Source organism: Arachis stenosperma, chromosome 7 (assembly GCF_014773155.1).
Source record: "Arachis stenosperma cultivar V10309 chromosome 7, arast.V10309.gnm1.PFL2, whole genome shotgun sequence".
Lineage (NCBI taxonomy): Eukaryota > Viridiplantae > Streptophyta > Magnoliopsida > Fabales > Fabaceae > Arachis > Arachis stenosperma.
The window spans coordinates 67,336,122-67,356,089 of record NC_080383.1 but is presented as its reverse complement, the minus strand read 5'-3'; the positions used below and the strand labels follow the sequence as shown (position 1 = coordinate 67,356,089).

Below are 19,968 nucleotides of genomic sequence, written 5' to 3'. Positions count from 1 at the left end.
TGAAATTGAGGGACCTGAGCAAAAATCTGATCCAGAGACTCAAAAGGACTGCAGATGTTGTTGGATTCTGACCTCCCTGCACTCGAAGTGGATTTTCTGGAGCTACAGAAGCCCAATTGGCGCGCTCTCAACGGCGTTGGAAAGTAGACATCCTGGGCTTTCCAGCAATATATAATAGTCCATACTTTGCCCAAGATTTGATGGCCCAAACCGGCGTTCAAAGTCACCTCAAGAAATTCCAGCGTTAAACGCCGGAACTGGCACCTAATTGGGAGTTAAACGCCCAAACTGGCACTAAAGCTGGCGTTTAACTCCAAGGAGAGTCTCTACACGAAAATGCTTCATTGCTCAGCCCAAGCACACACCAAGTGGGCCCGGAAGTGGATTTTTATGTCATTTACTCATCTATGTACTAGTTTTCTATAAGTAGGACCTTTTACTATTGTATAAAAACATCAAGGACTTTTGGTAGCTATCTTTGTTTTATGCTATCTTAGACCTTTGGAGGCTGGCCATTCGGCCATGCCTAGACCTTATGCTTATGTATTTTCAACGGTGGAGTTTCTACACACCATAGATTAAGGTGTGGAGCTCTGCTGCACCTCGAGTATTAATGCAATTACTATTGTTCTTCCATTCAATTCCACTTGTTCTTTTACCAAGATATCACTTGTTCTTCAACATGATGAAGGTGATGATTGACGCCCATCACCATTCTCACCCATGAACAAGGTGACTGACAACCATTCTTGTTCTACAAGCATCTGAGGCTTAGTGAATATCTCTTGGATTCCTGATTGCACGATGCATGGTTGATCGCCTGACAACCGAGTGCTCGCCTGACAAACGAGCCAACCATTCCGTGAGATCAGAGTCTTCGTGGTATAGGCAAGAACTGATGGCGGCATTCAAGAGAATCCGGAAGGTCTAACCTTGTCTGTGGTATTCTGAGTAGGATTCAATGATTGAATGACTGTGACGTGCTTCAAACCTGTAACCTACTGGGCGTTAGTGACAGACGCAAAAGAGTGATTCTATTCCGGTAGGGGAGGGAACCAAACCGGTGATTGGCAGTACTGTGACAGAGTGCGTGCATTAGCTTTCACTGCGCGGATGGGAGGTAGCTGCTGACAACAGTGAAACCCTACACGAGCTTGCCATGGAAAGGAGTAAGAAAGGATTGGATGAAGGCAGTAGGAAAGCAGAGAGACGGAAGGGAAGGCATCTTCATACACTTGTCTGAAGCTCTTACACCAATGATATACATAAGTATCACTATCTTTATCTTTTATATTATTTTCGTTCATCATCATATACATTTGAGTTTGCCTGACTAAGATTTACAAGATGACCATAGCTTGCTTCAATGCTAACAATCTCCGTGGGATCGACCCTTACTCACGTAAGGTATTACTTGGACGACCCAGTGCACTTGCTGGTTAGTTGTGCGAAGTTGTGTAATGCCATGGAATTGAACCACCAAGTTTTTGGAGTTCATGACCAGGGATTATGAGAGTTGTGAAAAAGTATTGTTCACAATTTCGCGCACCAAGTTTTTGGCGCCGTTGCCGGGGATTGTTCAAGTTTTGAGCAAGCTTTTGGTAACAATGCCTGGGATTGTTCTAGTTTGGACAACTGACGGTTCATCTTGTTGCTTAGATTAGGTATTTATTTTTTTCGAAATTCTTGAAGATGAATTCTAGAGTTTCATGATGATTTGTTGAAATCTGGCTGGCTGAGAAGCCATGTCTAATCTGATTGGACCGAGGTTTCAACTTATCACCACAAGAGCTTGTTGATTTTCATCAACCTTGCTCTTGGAGCAGTGATCTGCTAAGGCTTGGCTGGCCTTTGGCCATGTCTAGTGTTTTGGACCGAAGCTTTCTTTGAAAGCTTGGCTGGCTGTGAAGCCATGTCTAATTCCTGGACCGGAGTCTTAGACTAGCATTGCACTGATTCCTGGAATTCTCATTGAGAATTTTGATATCTTTTTCCACTAAATTTTCGAAAAATACAAAAAAAAAATTTACAAAATCATAAAAACCAAAAATATTTGATGTTTCTTGCTTAAGTCTAGTGTCTCATCTTAACTTTGGTGTCAATTGCATGCATTCATTCATGGGTCTTAAGGATCCTCAAGTAATTCTTGATGATTTTTGTGTTCTAATCTTTGAATTCTATTGACTTGAAGTATTTTGTGTGTCTCATATGCATTCTCATATTGATAGTGTCAGTAGTATACAAACTGCTAAGTTTGGTGTCTTGCATGCATTGTTATTTGATTCTTGTTGTTGCATTTTGATTATTAAAAATCCAAAAATATTTTTTATTTGTGTCTTTTCAAGTCAATGATACAAAGAATTGAAGATTCAGAACATACTGCAGAGGAATTATACAGAAAAAGCTGAGCATTCAAAAATGCCCAGTGAAGAAGGCAGACTGGCGTTTAAACGCCAGCCAGGGTACCTGGTTGGGCGTTTAACGCCCAAAGAGGTAGCATTTTGGGCGTTAAACGCCAGAATGTATACCATTCTGGGCGTTTAACGCCAGGATGGTGCTAGGGGGAAGATTTTGTTTTCAAAATCAATTTTTTTTCAAAGTTTTCAAAGTTTTTCAAAACCAAATCTTTTTCAAATCATATCTTTTCAATCAAATGTTTTCAAAATCAATTTCTTTCCTTTTTAAAAGATACTTACTAACAATTAATGATTTGATTGAACATTTGTTGCCTTTTCTGTTGAGAAAGGTTTTATGTTTGAATCATATCTTTTCTTGTTGGGCAAGTCATTAATTTTTAAAATCATATCTTTTCAAATTGTTTTCAAATCATATCTTTTAAAATTGTTTTCAAATCATATATTCTCAATCACATCTTTTTAATCACATCTTTTTCAAATTAAGTTTTCAATCAAATCTTCTTAATTTCTAATTTCAAAATCTTTTTCAAAAATCACTTGATTTCTTTTTCACTTTTAATTTTCGAAAATTATCAATCAAATTTTCAAAATGTTTTCAAAATCTTTTAAATGAATTTTCGAAAATTCTCTTCCCTCCTTCCCACATCCTACTATTTATCGAGTACCACTCCTTCTAAATGCACAATTCGAACCTTATCTAATTAAAGTTCGAATTCTTCTTCTCCTTCTTCTTTCTATTTCTTTGTTCCTCTGACATTTCAAGGAATCTCTATACTGTAACATAGAGGATTCCACATTTTCTTGTTCTCTTCTCTTTCATATGAGCAGGAGCAGAGACAAAGGCATTCTTGTTGAAGCTGACCCTGAACCTGAGAGGACCCTGAAGAGAAAGCTAAGAGAAGCCAAAGTACAACTCTCTTTAGAGGACCTGACCGAATTCTTCAAGGAAGAAGAACCCATGGCAGCCGAAAACAACAACAATGCCAACAATGCAAGGAAGGTGCTGGGTGACTTTACTGCACCTACTCCTGATTTCTATGGGAGAAGCATATCTATCCCTGCCATTGGAGCAAACAACTTTGAGCTTAAGCCTCAATTAGTTTCTCTAATGCAACAGAATTGCAAGTTCCATGGACTTCCAATGGAAGATCCTCATCAGTTTTTAGCTGAATTCTTGCAAATCTGTGACATAGTCAAGACTAATGGGGTTAACCCTGAGGTCTATAGACTGATGCTATTCCCTTTTGCTGTAAGAGACAGAGCTAGAATATGGTTGGATTCTCAACCTAAAGAAAGCCTGGACTCTTGGGAAAAGCTAGTCAATGCCTTCTTGGCAAAGTTCTTTCCACCACAAAGATGGAGTAAGCTTAGAGTGGAAGTCCAAACCTTCAGACAGAAGGATGGAGAATCCCTCTATGAAGCTTGGGAAAGATACAAACAATTAATCAGAAGATGTCCTTCAGACATGCTTTCTGAATGGAGCATCATAGGTATTTTCTATGATGGTCTCTCTGAACTATCCAAGATGTCTTTGGATAGCTCTGCTGGAGGATCTCTTCATCTGAAGAAGACGCCTACAGAGGCTCAAGAGCTAATTGAAATGGTTGCAAATAACCAATTCATGTACACTTCTGAAAGAAATCCTGTGAACAATGGGACTAGTCAGAAGAAAGGAGTTCTTGAGATTGACACTCTGAATGCCATATTGGCTCAGAACAAGATATTGACTCAACAAGTCAATTTGATTTCTCAAAGTCTGTCTGGAATGCAAAATGCACCAAGCAGTACTAAGGAAGCTTCATCTGAGGAAGAAGCCTATGATCCTGAGAACCCTTCAATGGAAGAGGTGAATTACCTAGGAGAACCCTATGGAAACACCTACAATTCTTCATGGAGAAATCACCCCAATTTCTCATGGAAGAATCAAGAGAGACCTCAACAAGGTTTCAATAACAATAATGGTGGAAGAAACAGGTTTAGCAATGACAAGCCTTTTCCATCATCTTCTCAGCAACAGACAGAGAGTTCTAAGCAGAATACTTCTGACTTAGCAACAATGGTCTCTGATCTAATAAAGACCACTCAAAGTTTCATGAATGAAACAAGGTCCTCCATCAGAAATTTGGAAGGACAAGTGGGTCAGCTGAGCAAGAAAGTTACTGAACTCCCTCCTAGCACTCTCCCAAGTAATACAGAAGAAAATCCAAAAGGAGAGTGCAAAGCCATAGACATGGCCGAATATGGAGAGGAAAGAGAGGAGGAAGACGCCACTGAGGAAGACCTCAGTGGGCGTGTACCAATCTCCTCTGAGTTCCTCAATGAGGAACAATGGGAATCTGAGGCTCAAAATGAGACCATAGAGATTCCATTGGACTTACTTCTGCCATTCATGAGCTCTGATGAGTATTCTTCCTCTGAAGAGGATGAGTATGTCACTGAAGAGCAAGTTGCTAAATACCTTGGAGCAATCATGAAACTGAATGACAAGTTATTTGGAAATGAGACTTGGGAAGATGAACCACCCTTGCTCACCAAAGAACTGGATGACTTGTCTAGGCAGAAACTGCCTCAAAAGAGGCAGGATCCTGGGAAGTTTTCTATACCTTGTACCATAGGCACCATGACCTTCAAGAAGGCCTTGTGTGACTTAGGGTCAAGTGTAAACCTCATGCCCCTCTCTGTAATGGAGAAATTAGGGATCTTTGAGGTGCAAGCTGCAAGAATCTCATTAGAGATGGCAGACAATTCAAGAAAACAAGCTCATGGACTTGTAGAGAATGTTTTGGTGAAGATTGAAGACCATTACATCCCTACTGACTTCATAGTCCTAGAGACTGGGAAGTGCATGGATGAATCCATCATCCTTGGCAGACCCTTCCTAGCCACAGCAAAGGCTGTGATTGATGTTGATAGAGGAGAGTTGATCATTCAAGTGAATGGAGAATCCTTGGTGTTTAAGGCCCAAGGACATCCCTCTATCATCATGGAGAGGAAGCATGAAGAGCTTCTCTCAAAACAGAGCCAAGCAGAGCCCCCACAGTCAAACTCTAAGTTTGGTGTTGGGAGGCCACAACCAAACTCTAAGTTTGGTGTTGAACCCCCACATTCAAACTCTAAGTTTGGTGTTGGGAGGGTCCAACACGGTTCTGAGTATCTCTGAGGCTCCATGAGAGTCCTCTGTCAAGCTAATGACATTAAAGAAGCGCTTGTTGGGAGGCAACCCAATGTTTTATAGTTAACTATTTTCTTTTGTTATTTTATCTTTTTTGTAGGTTGATGATCATAAGAAGTCACAAAAACAATGAAAAAAAGCAAAAACAGAATGAAAAACAGGAAGAAAAACAGCACACCCTGGAGGAGAAGAAGCTGGCGTTCAAACGCCAGTAATGCTAGCTGTTGGGCGTTTAACGCCCAGTCTGGCACCATTCTGGGCGTTTAACGCCAGAAAGGGGCACCAGACTGGCGTTAAACGCCAGTAAAGGGCAACAACCTGGCGTTAAACGCCAGGAATGGGCACCAGCCCGGCGTTTAACGCCAGAAATAGCTCAAAACGTGATTTTGAGCAACATTTGGTGCAGGGATGACTTTTCCTTGACACCACAGGATCTGTGGACCCCACAGGACCCCACCATCAATCTCTCTTCTTCCCCCATTCGCCAATCACCTCAATACCTCTTCCCCAAAAACCCTTCACCCATCAAATCCCATCTTTCTCTTCACCACTCACATCCATCCTTCATAAATCCCCACCAACCTCACCCTTCAAATTCAAACCACTTTCCCTCCCAAACCCACCCTCAATGGCCGAACCATTACCCCCCTCTCTCCTATAAATACCCTTCTTCAACCCTTCATTTTCACACAACTTAAACACCCCTTCTTTCCCTTCTTGGCCGAACCCACCACCCTCCCCCTCTTCCTCATTTCTTCTTCTTCTACTCTCTTCTTTCTTCTTTTGCTCGAGGACGAGCAAACATTTTAAGTTTGGTGTGGTAAAAGCGTTGCTTTTTCATAACCATTTATGGCATCCAAGGCCGGAGAAACCTCTAAAAAGAGGAAAGGGAAGGCAAAAGCTTCCACCTCCGAGTCATGGGAGATGGATAGATTCCTCTCAAGGGTGCATCAAGTCCACTTCTATGAAGTTGTGGCCTTGAAGAAGGTGATCCCCGAGGTCCCCTTTTCACTCAAAAAGGGTGAATATCCGGAGATCCGCCATGAGATCCGAAGAAGAGGTTGGGAAGTACTCACCAACCCCATTCAACAAGTCGGAATCTTGATGGTTCAAGAGTTCTATGCCAATGCATGGATCACAAAGAACCATGACCAAAGTGTGAACCCGAATCCAAAGAATTATCTCACTATGGTTCGGGGGAAATACTTGGATTTCAGTCCAGAAAGTGTGAGGGTGGCGTTCAACTTGCCTATGATGCAAGGAGATGAGCATCCTTACACTAGAAGGGTCAACTTTGATCAAAGGTTGGACCAAGTCCTCACAACCATATGTGAAGAGGGCGCACAATAGAAGCAAGATTCAAGAGGAAAGCCGGTCCAATTGAGAAGGCATGACCTCAAGCCCGTGGCTAGAGGATGGTTAGAGTTCATACAACGCTCAATCATTCCCACTAGCAACTGGTCCGAAGTTACCATAGACCGGGCCATCATGATTCATAGCATCATGATTGGAGAAGAAATAGAGGTTCATGAGGTTATAGCCCAAGAACTCTATAAGGTGGCGGACAAGACCTCCACCTTGGCAAGGTTAGCCTTTCCTCACCTCATTTGTCACCTCTGTTATTCAGTTGGAGTTGACATAGAGGGAGATACCCCCATTGATGAGGACAAGCCCATCACCAAGAAAAGGATGGAGTACACAAGAGACCCCTCTCACCATGAGATCCCTGAGATTCCTCAAGGGATGCACTTTCCTCCACAAAATTATTGGGAGCAACTAAACACCTCCCTAGGAGAATTGAGTTCCAACATGGGACAACTAAGGGTGGAGCATTAAGAACACTCCATTCTCCTCCATGAAATTAGAGAAGATCAAAGAATCATGAAGGAGGAGCAACAAAGACAAGGAAGAGACATTGAGGAGCTCAAGCACTCCATAGGATCTTCAAGAGCAAGAAAGAGCCGCCATCACTAAGGTGGACCCGTTCCTTGATTTCCTTGTTCTTTATTCTTCTGTTTTTCGATTTTTAGTGCTTATGTTTATCCATGTTTGTGTCTTATGATCATTAGTGTCTTAGTGTCTATGCCTTAAAGTTATGAATGTCCTATGAATCCATCACCTCTCTTAAATAAAAATGTGCTTAATTAAAAAGGAAAGAATTGCATGAATTCTGAATTTTATAATAGTTTAATTATTTTGATGTGGTGGCAACACTTTTGTTCTTTGAATGTATGCTTGAACAGTGCATATGTCTTTTGAACTTGTGGTTCATGAATGTTGGCTCTTGAAAGAATGATGAAAAAGGAGACATGTTACTGAGGATCTGAAAAATCATAAAAATGATTCTTGAAGCAAGAAAAAGCAGTGAATACAAAAAAAAAAGAGAAAGAAAGCAAGCGAAAAAAAAAAACCGAAAAAGAAAAAAAAAAGAGAAAGAAAAAGAAAAGAAATAAAGTTGTGATCCAAGGCAAATAAGAGTGTGCTTAAGAACCCTGGACATCTCTAATTGGGGACTTTAGCAAAGCTGAGTCACAATCTGAAAAGGTTCACCCAATTATGTGTCTGTGGCATGTATGTATCCGGTGGTAATACTGGAAGACAGAGTGCTTTGGGCCACAGCCAAGACTCAGTAAGTAGCTGTGTTCAAGAATCATCATACTTTACTAGGAGAATCATTAACACTATCTAGATTCTGAGTTCCTAAAGAAGCCAATCATTCTGAATTACAAGGGATAGAGTGAGATGCCAAAACTATTCAGAGACAAAAAGCTAAAAGCCCCGCTCATCTAATTAATACTGATCTTCATAGATGTTTTTGGAGTTTATTGCATATTCTCTTCTTTTTATCTTATTTGATCTTCAGTTGCTTGGGGACAAGCAACAGTTTAAGTTTGGTGTTGTGATGAGCGGATAATTTGTATGCTTTTTGGCATTGTTTTTAGTATATTTTTAGTATGATCTAGTTAGTTTTTAGTATATTTTTATTAGTTTTTAGTTAAAATTCACTTTTCTGGACTTTACTATGAGTTTGTGTGTTTTTCTGTGATTTCAGGTATTTTCTGGCTGAAATTGAGGGACCTGAGCAAAAATCTGATCCAGAGACTCAAAAGGACTGCAGATGTTGTTGGATTCTGACCTTCCTGCACTCGAAGTGGATTTTCTGGAGCTACAGAAGCCCAATTGGCGCGCTCTCAACGGAGTTGGAAAGTAGACATCCTGGGCTTTCCAGCAATATATAATAGTCCATACTTTGCCCAAGATTTGATGGCCCAAACCGGCGTTCAAAGTCACCTCAAGAAATTCCAGCGTTAAACGCCGGAACTGGCACCTAATTGGGAGTTAAACGCCCAAACTGGCACTAAAGCTGGCGTTTAACTCCAAGGAGAGTCTCTACACGAAAATGCTTCATTGCTCAGCCCAAGCACACACCAAGTGGGCCCGGAAGTGGATTTTTATGTCATTTACTCATCTATGTACTAGTTTTCTATAAGTAGGACCTTTTACTATTGTATAAAAACATCAAGGACTTTTGGTAGCTATCTTTGTTTTATGCTATCTTAGACCTTTGGAGGCTGGCCATTCGGCCATGCCTAGACCTTATGCTTATGTATTTTCAACGGTGGAGTTTCTACACACCATAGATTAAGGTGTGGAGCTCTGCTGCACCTCGAGTATTAATGCAATTACTATTGTTCTTCCATTCAATTCCACTTGTTCTTTTACCAAGATATCACTTGTTCTTCAACATGATGAAGGTGATGATTGACGCCCATCACCATTCTCACCCATGAACAAGGTGACTGACAACCATTCTTGTTCTACAAGCATCTGAGGCTTAGTGAATATCTCTTGGATTCCTGATTGCACGATGCATGGTTGATCGCCTGACAACCGAGTGCTCGCCTGACAAACGAGCCAACCATTCCGTGAGATCAGAGTCTTCGTGGTATAGGCAAGAACTGATGGCGGCATTCAAGAGAATCCGGAAGGTCTAACCTTGTCTGTGGTATTCTGAGTAGGATTCAATGATTGAATGACTGTGACGTGCTTCAAACCTGTAACCTACTGGGCGTTAGTGACAGACGCAAAAGAGTGATTCTATTCCGGTAGGGGAGGGAACCAAACCGGTGATTGGCAGTACTGTGACAGAGTGCGTGCATTAGCTTTCACTGCGCGGATGGGAGGTAGCTGCTGACAACAGTGAAACCCTACACGAGCTTGCCATGGAAAGGAGTAAGAAAGGATTGGATGAAGGCAGTAGGAAAGCAGAGAGACGGAAGGGAAGGCATCTTCATACACTTGTCTGAAGCTCTTACACCAATGATATACATAAGTATCACTATCTTTATCTTTTATATTATTTTCGTTCATCATCATATACATTTGAGTTTGCCTGACTAAGATTTACAAGATGACCATAGCTTGCTTCAATGCTAACAATCTCCGTGGGATCGACCCTTACTCACGTAAGGTATTACTTGGACGACCCAGTGCACTTGCTGGTTAGTTGTGCGAAGTTGTGTAATGCCATGGAATTGAACCACCAAGGTTTTGGAGTTCATGACCAGGGATTATGAGAGTTGTGAAAAAGTATTGTTCACAATTTCGCGCACCAACAACCTCCAAGGCATATCATGGTTGAAGACTTGGAAGAGGTTGATCAAGAGATGAAGATTCAAGAAGAAGAGGCACAACCTCCCATGCCCTTGGTGAGCAATGAAGAAGAGATTGAATTGGAAGAAAGCTACCAAGAAGAAGATGTTGATATTGAAGAAGCTTGCAAAGAGGTGGTAGTTGTCAAAGAAGAACACAAAGGAGTGGAGCTTGCAAGTTCATTAGAAACCCCTCCCCCTAAGTTGCCATCATCCTTCACAACATTCAAGTGGGTAAAATTCATATCCCTTAGCTTTCTAATTCCTCTTGAATATGGGCTACTGGAGACGGATGGTCAACTTAGAGCTCTTTGTGGCATTAAGAGTAAGAGGAAGATGGTCAGTGGTAAGAATTGTCCTGCAAGATTCATTATGGTTGGAAACTTTAAGCTTAAACGCAAAAGTTGATGTAGAGCTCAACTGAATGGGTCTAGGAAGTTGTTTGGCCACTTTAGTGAGAATTCAGATTGCTTGCTACCCGGATAGAATCATAATGATCAACAAGAAGACCGGTTTAAAAGCAATGTTTGGGACCCCGAAATTCAGTCTAGAAATCAACACTCTTGGGGCGTTGTCACTTGCTTTAACTTGCTTGAAGGCTTTCTGCGCCTAGTTTGGGATCCTGGAGGCTACTGAAATTCCAAACATTGGTGGAGATTTTTGGATGAATACAAGCACAAGCCACCATAACAGGGAACTCACCAAATGTCCAACTTAAGGACTTTAACTAAAAGTGCTAGGTGGGAGACAACCCACCATGGTATGATCGTTCTTTTTTCAGTTTTGTTCTAGTTTGTTTTGTTTGTTCTTGAGTTTTGATTGAACCTGGAATCATACATAGCATTCATATTAAGCATTGTATTATGCATACTGCATAAAAAAAGCACGCGACGCGCTAGCATCGCTGACGCGTCCGCGTCATTAGTGCATTAGACACAAGGAAGAAAAGAAGCAGAGAGTCACGCGAGAGCGTGGCTGGAGGCGTGCCTTTAGCACAATTTGACCCACGCGACCGCGTCGCTGACGCGTCCGCGTCATGTGGAAAAAATGCCTCCCACGCATCCGCGTCACCCACGCGAACGCGTGCCCTAAAAATCGATGCAAAACGGGTGTATGGCAATAAGTTGTGATGGAGTGGGGCTGGAACTGTGCTAGAAGCACCAGCCCTACCACGCGAACGCATCCCCCACGCGTCCATGTCATTTTAAAAGAAAGGCCATTCACGCGATCGCGTCCCCCACGCGACCACGTCACCCTAAAATTTGGCAATATGAGTTTTAAACAGAGAGTTGCGCGACCGCGAGGCTGCTCTCGCGCTAATGGCACAAATCGATCCACGCGACCGCGTGGATGATGCGTCCGCGTCATTTCATAGAAGCGATATCCGTGCGAACGTGTCACTCACGCGTCCGCGTCACAAGCGGCGCACAGCTTATCCAGATCAGCAAAATATCTTCTCTTTTCTTCCCCAAATCTAAATCTTTTCTTTCCCTTCTTATTTCTTTATTCCTCCTTTCTTACTTTCTTTTTCTTTTTCCATTGGTGTTAAAATTCTCTTTTTCAACTACTGCATCTTTTTTTTTGCATTATTCTGATGCTTCATGACTTGTTTTATTCTAATTGGGTATTATTATTCATAAGTCAATGCTAATTTTTATAATACTAATATTCCTTTTGCATTGATATGCACTTACACTATTTTGCATTACCCACACCTTCTTCCACATTGTTGCAATTCTTGCACTATTGATATGCTGTATGCTTCTACTGTTTTCATACTGCATGTTGTAGCTACCATGTAATTGAGACCTTTATTATTTGGCATTAACCAACCCATATTTTATTTATTTTCTTATCTTTATTTCTGGGTTACTTTTCTTTCTTTTCCTCTTCTTTCAAGATGGCCACCGAAGAAGGGAAAAGAAAGAACTTCTATATGGGGAGACAAGCAAGTTAATCTGCACAATCTATAGAGAAAGGCATCAGTTGGAGCAGCCCGTCCACTTGTACATCTTAGCATGCACCGAGGACGGTGCAACCTTTAAGTGTGGGGAGGTCGATACCGATCTCCATGGGTTAGTTATTCTCTTCTCAACACCAGTGTCTTATTTTCTTTATTAGTTCATTGTTGCATTGCATAATAGATTGCATGTTTGTTTGATTTTATGCATTTAAGTACTACTTGGTTGAATTATAATAAGTTTCTTTCTAGGACCCTATTTTTGAAAATTTTCACTAATTTAAATTAAAAATTAAAATTTTCTATGTGTTAAATTTGTTTGAAGTTGTATTTGGAACATGGTTTTTGAGCCAAAGAACACACAACCTGTGAGATTTTGAGCTTATTTACATGGTTACATTATTTAACTACAAGTTTTTATTCTTGTGTGTTTTCTTCTCTATAATTGTAATCTTTGCTTTGTTCCATTCTATATGTCCATTATTTAGTGTATTTATATGCATGCATATGATTGAGGCCATCATTTGATTATTAGCTCACTTATCCCAAATAAGCCTACCCTTTCAATCACCTTTGTTAGCCCCCTTGAGCCTTTTTGACCCCCTCTTCTGTTTTATAACCACATTACTAGCCTTAAGCAGAAAAATAAATTAAAAATCCCAAGTTGAATCCTTGGTAAGATTAAGATAGATATTGTGTATAATTTAAGCATGGAAAATTTTATGGAAACATGGGATGATAGGAAAAAAGGGAATTAAATTGAATAAGTTATTTCAAAATTTGGAAAGCATGCTCATGTGAAATCAAAATAATTAAATTACCATGTGCATTGAGATTAAAAAAAATTTAAGTAATTAAATAAGGGGATACAAAAATTACCCTAATGCAAAATAAAAAGAACCAATGCACATGGGACAAAATTTAAAAATAAATTTGGTGCATGAGCATGCAATACAAAAGTGGAAAAATTTAGGTAGCTAGGTAAAGAACTTTGAAATTATATAAAGTGTGTATGTGAGGTGAGATCTTAGACTAATCAAGGATTCACTTTGTTAGCTCACTTAGCATTATATATACATCCTTACCTTTACCTCAACCCCATTATAACCCTGAAAAGGCCTCATGATGTTTGCATTGGTATGCTAAATATTTGTTGATTGGTTAGATGAAGAACAAAGTTTAGAAAGCATGATTAGAGAAGAGTAGAGTGAATTACTCTATACACTTGAGAGACTAGAGTGATATACACTACCAGTAAGGGTTCAATGCTTGATTCTATGTTCCCTGCTTTCATGAGCTATCTTCTTACAAGTTTACTTGTCTTTTATTGTGTAATTTGAACTAGTGGAATTTGATTCATATTTGTCTTGGAGAACTTATTTACTTTAAACCAAGTAGGTAGAAACATTTTGCATGTAGTTGCATTCATATAGATAGGTTGCATTGCATACTCTCTATCATTCCTCTTCACTCCTTTATAGTTTCTCTTGAGTTTAGCATGAGGACATGCTAATGTTTAAGTGTGGGGAGGTTGATAAATCTCTATTTTATGGTTTATCTTGTGCTCAATTGAGTGGTTTTTATCAAATCTTTACCCACTTATTCATACTATTTGTATGGTTTTACTTTTTCCTTCCGGATTTTGTGCTATGATTGAAAACATGCTTCTTTGGACTTTAAATTTGATATGTTTAAATCTCTCTTATTACCATTCGATTCTTTGACATGTGTGTTAAGTGATTTCAGAGATTACATGGCAGAAATGACTTAGAGGATGGAAAGGAAGCATGCAAAAGTAGAAGGAATACAAGAAACTGAAGAAACTGCCAAAGCTGTAGCCTGACCTCTTCGCACTAAAACGGTCATAACTTGAGCTACAGAGGTCCAAAGAATGTGGTTTCAGTTGCGTTGGAAAGATAACGTCCGGGGCTTCGATTTAATATATAGTTTACCATAGTGACCATACATCTAGGCAACGCAAATGCGTGCTCTACGCAGACGCATCGCAGTGACGAAAATCAATGTGGCAGATTTTATAACCAGCGAATTTTGGGCTGTTTTTGACCCAGTTCTCGGCCCAGAAAACACATATTAGAGGCTATAAAGTGGGGGAATGCATCCATTCATGAGGAGACTTCATACAACATTCATATTTCACTTCTCATAATTTAGATGTAGTTTTAGAGAGAGAGAGGCTCTCTCCTCTCTTTTAGGATTTAGGATTTCTATTAGGATTAGCTATGATTTCTTCAATTACAGGTTCAATGTTCCTTTATTTTATATTTCTCTTCCATTTTTAGATACTCTAATGCTTTTATTTGATTTATGTTGCCAAATTGGCTTATGAACTTTTCATGTTATGATTTTCTTAACTAATGCAATTTGAGGTATTTTTAGATATATGATTTTTATTTAGCTTTCTACATCCTTGGCTTTAGTTGATTAATTGGTAACTCTTGAGTTATCAAACTCATTGTGATTGATAATTGATATCTTTGCTGATTGGTTTAGATTCCTATAACTCTAGTCTTTCCTTAGGAGTTGACTAGGACTTTAGGTGTTAAATTGATTTATCCACTTGACTTACCTTCATAGTTAAAGGTTGACTTAGTGGGAGCACAAATATAATTCTCATCACCATTGATAAGGATAACTAGGATAGGACTTCCAGTTTTCATACTTTGCTAAGAGTTTTTCCTTGCTATTGATTTAATTCCCTCTAATTTATTTCTCTTGTTCAAAACCTTTCAAAAACCCAAAAATACTGCTTTCCATAACTAATAATAAAACACACCTCCCTGCAATTTCTTGAGAAGACGACCCGAGGTTTGAATACTTCGGTTTATAAATTTTATTGGGTTTATTACTTGTGACAACCAAACGTCTGTACCAAAGGATTTTCTGTTGGTTTAGAAGCTATACTTACAATGCAATTATATTTGTGAATTTCTTTACCGATAGGAAAACCATTCTTCATATAGCAAACTCAGTGAGGAAAACAAGCACATAATTGACAGCTTCAAAGGTGCTACACTGGCATGTTTGACAAAATCTGTCCTTAATATGAGTGTTGAAGGGGAGGAAAACCAGAAGAAATTCAAAAGAACTTTTGTCGTCTTTGTCCAGAAGTGCTTCTTGCTGTCGATGACAGTAAGCACGGCCTCCCCGATCCATAAGCCGCCTACCCTTTATGTAGAAAACATCTGACAATGGGATTGAGCAACTCATGTGCTGAGCTTCTTAAGGAAGGGTATCGAAGCCCGGAAACAAGGAAAGAAATAGTTCGTTGACGGCTGCGTCTTTGTTTTGATGATAATATATTTTCATGAATCTAAGTTTCCTCAACTAGACGCACCTGACACTCCCGGGGTACCGTGGGAGGCCTACTGGACACGGAGTAATCTGTTCGATTGGATTGTTAAGAAAGCAACTGATACAATGGTAAATTAAACAAAAATTCTCCTTGAAAATTCGATTCAGATGCGTCTAAAATACACTACTAACTAAATAAGTTTGTGTTTTAGGGACTTGTGTACAGAGCAGAATCAAAAGGGGAGAAAGACAACATAAATGTTGAAAATAATTTTTCTGAGGGGGAAAAAGAAGAAAAAGGAGAAGAAAGAAAAAAAAAATTGTTGTGTTGGATTCGTCTTTCGAAGAAGACAGTTTTTCTAAATCTGAATTTGAGTATACTTTTCACCATTCCTTGTTGAAAACTATCTGTTTATTTAAATTTTTTATTTTATTATTTTAACGAAACATTTGTATGTGTCATAGAGAAAAAGAAGAAAGTGAGCAAACACCGCCAAGGGAAAAAAAAACAACCGCAGAGAGTGGTGAAAAAATAAAGCAAAACAAGGAAGCTTGTTCCGACGGATTCGGAAAGCACAAGTGAATCTAAAAACCAGTAAGTTTGGGAAATGATAATTTTTGGTTCATTGCTGTGTTTGTATGATGTTCATTTGGTTTAGTTTTGTTTGTATTTGCTGAAAATTATTCATGTGTGCTTGTTATGTTAATTATAGCTCTGATATTTGTCTTTGGTATAAATTCAATGTGTTTTTCTTGATGATTTACTCTATTTTACCACATATTTATCTATTTAATTAAATTTTGATCTTGTTATTTCAACAAAACATTTTGTATGTGTTGTAGAGAAGAAAAAGAAATCGAGAAAACGCTGCCACAGAAAAGAAAACAACCACAGAGGGTGGCAAGAAAACAAACCAAAATAAGGAAGCTTGTTCTGACAGATTCAGAAAGCAAAATTGGATCTGAAATGGAGTAAGTTTCTGAAATAATTATTTTTGGTTCATTGGTACTTTTATTTTTGGTTCATTGATACTTATTGTATGAATTTTCAGAAGTGAACAAGTAGAGGACAGGACTGCTGCAAAAAGAAAAGAAATGTTAGAGCTGATAAAAGTAAAAAGATCAAAGAGAAAAAATGATGGAGCTCAAAAAATAAATGTTGCTCCAGATGACTGTCACTCAACAAATGCACGAAATGATTTATCGCACACGTAAGATTCAGCTTCTTATATAAAGTTCTTTTTCTATGTTTGCTAACTTTTTCTAAAACCTCGTGTAATTTCTCTGGATTTACTAAATAATATTTATTTTTTACTTAGATTACTGACTGTAAATTTGGGCAGCGAACCTCCGTTAGAAACTCAGACGTGCTCGACGCCGTCTTTAAAATGTACCGGCCAATACCAGATAAATTTGGTTCATTTTTGGGTTTAATTGAGGTTCATTGGATTCTAAAAACGAATTTGATGCGTTTTTAATCCTTTGATTTTAATCTTGGTTGATGATTTTAATTTGGTATCTTTTTTATTAGGAAAAATACCTTGGAAGCCCCGGTGAGAGTTTTTAGAAGAAAGATACTGCATAAAAAAATAGAGTTTAGAAACTCTAACTATGTAAGTTAAAATGTTTATGTTGGTCTTTTAGATTTAGGTAATAATTTTTGTTTAGTTTGATCACACAGAATTTGTGTTTAATTGTTAGTAGCACTACACCTGATCCTCAATTACAAATCATTGCTGTTGGAGGAGAAACTCATTCTCAATCTCTCGATATGTGAGTTTTTCAATGTGCAGCTTTCGGTTTCTCAGTACCTATTCTAGTAATTCAATATTAACTTCTTCCTTGTTTATCTTCCTTAGAGCTCCTATTGCAGTGTTTCTTCCAAGTTCTCTTGTGGAAGAGATAATAAAACATCAAGAGACCTTCACCCATGTCCTTTCGGAAAGTCAAATAGAAGAAGCTTCTGTTAATGAGTAAATACCACTTAAAATTCTTTTTGTTAGTTTTAATAGTATAGGATTATAATTTTGGGTCGTTATTAAACTCTTTTCTATTTAATGTAGCAGCCCTCTGGAAGAACAACAGCAACCATGCGAAGAAGCTCTGGCGGCAAGGCAATCAGAAGAAAAAGCACACCTTGATGTGTAAGTTTTACTAGTTGTTCAAATTTGAGTAATTTCGGTTCATTACATAGTTTATTTGAGATTTATTTGAATCCAGAAATCAGTTCCATGTTTTTTTATTGAACTCTCTTCTGTTTGTTACAGCTGCCCTCCAGAACCAGAAAACTAGGCCGAGGAAGAATCTTCCCTAAGGCAGACGGAGCCAGAACCTCCGCTAAATGTGTAAGTTTTAATTAATATTCTTTTTATTAGCTTTCATGTTATATCATAACGCTTTTTCATTATTACTTAAAAATTTCCTCTGTTGTCTTGCAATGTTGCTCCTCCTTGAAACTGGAAAGATGATGCACCTTCCTTCAGCCTTGGGATAAGTCCCCCAATATCTCAACCAACTATCCTGACCTCTCAACTGACAGTAACGCAACTTGAAGTACTGGCGGATACGGTGATGCATGCTGGGGTGACATCAGCATTGAAATTTGCTGAGCAAACAAGTGACAAGTTGTTCTTGACCACCGCTGCTGGGTACAAAACTCCAGAGAAAGAAAAAAAATCATGGAGGAGCTGAGAAAAAGGTGTTATCATTGGATGACACATTTAAAGAAAACCAAAGATGCTACCAATGAATATGATACCGTATTCATGTTGAACCATGAAGGACATGTGGAGGGGATTAGACAATAGTTCATGTCTCTAATGCCCGGATAAGATGTAAGAACATGGTAAATTCTTTATCTATTACATTAACTTTAATGATTTTTCTAAAAACTTTTTATCATATATCTAATAAATTTTTTTCCTGTAGGTGGTCAATGCAATGTGTATGATTCTAAACGACAAAAAATGTCGCCAGTTTGAGGAAGAAATATACTGTGTGCCAACGAATATTATGGTCAGCCAAATTTTTTATTTCTTAAATAATTTACTAGTTCTGATAAATAATTTGTTTCATCTGCTAGTTTGATTGAGTTCATCTGCATGTAGAAATGAATTAAAAATTTGTTTTTCTTCCTGATTGAATGGTTATGAATTTTTATTCATATCTGAATCGAATTCGGTTCATTTGAGGATTGGGTTAGGTTCACTTGACACTACTGCAAAATTGAATTAAAAAGGTGTTTTTCTTCCTGATTGAATGGTTATGAATTTTTATTCAAATCTGCTAGAATATAATGAATATAATGGTTAGGAATTGGGTTACGTTCACATCATACTGTTGCTAAGTATTCCTTAAGAAATGAATTGAAATGTGATTTCTTGCTGATTGAATGTATGTGACTGCTAGAATATAATGTTGGAACTCTATGGCGAAAAGTACATTGATCCAATAACTAACAAGGCGTATCAGATCAATCACTATACTGACTTCCTCCCTTTTCTTGACAGAAGAAAATTGACATCTCATCCATTTGTAAGTTATGATTTCTAAAACTTCTTTAATAATTTTGTCGTTTACTATCATTTAGACTGAAATATTCTAATATTTTTCCAAACTTTAGCTGTTTGCGCTAGTTTGCAATGAAGGATATTGGTGGCTGTGGATTGTCGATATAAAAAAGAAAGCATTCTATGTGCTTGACCCCGTAAAAAAAAAAAAAAAAACTGAAATACCTCAGTCAAAAATTACTCTAAATAAATTTGTTGTAAGTTATTTAAATAATACATATTTATGTGGACTTTGATTTCCTTCAATTATTACTGAATTAAGGTACATTTTTTATCCTTTTTTAGGAATTAATAGTATCCTTTTCTTAACATAAATATTATTTAACACAAATAATAAGAAAAAATTGATTCTCTTTTACTGCTTTGATTTTGGAAACATCTCAATTTATATAACACTTCTTCTGCAGTAAAAATCTAGGAACGAGGTTGTTAAACAAATTTTGAGTTACGCATATAAAACTAATAAAATAGAAATTTCTGTATAGTCAAAGAAAAAAAAATGTTGTTTGTCATAAAGCAAATGTAGTTGTCACTACTGTTAGACTAGTGTTCAACAGTGTTATTATATATATTAATAAACACATTTAAAATCACAAAATTGTATACTAAATAATTTCTTAACACATTTAAAACTTATCTAAAAATAATTGTTTATTACTTTTGTTAATTAGAATAAAAAAATCATATATACCAGTTGTAAAACCAAAAAATTGATTTTGATAGTATTATTTTAATTTTAATTTGGTTAGAGTTTAATTTTGGTTTGTTATTTTTGTTTTCTTTGGTTTAAATTTAAACTTAAATTTAAATATTCTAACTTTTAAAAGATATAATTTTAAATTTTAAATATATAAAAGAATATTTGAGATATACTATCTAAAAATAA

At 37.9% G+C, this 19,968-nt stretch overlaps 1 non-coding gene across 1 annotated transcript; it reads right to left on the bottom strand.

Annotated features, from left to right (window-relative positions):
• Positions 1-3,780: 3,780 nt before the first annotated feature.
• LOC130942485 (small nucleolar RNA R71) lies at positions 3,781-3,888 on the bottom strand. Its single transcript, XR_009071055.1, has one exon. It is a non-coding gene; the product is annotated as a small nucleolar RNA R71 (small nucleolar RNA).
• Between the last annotated feature and the right edge of the window lie 16,080 nt (positions 3,889-19,968).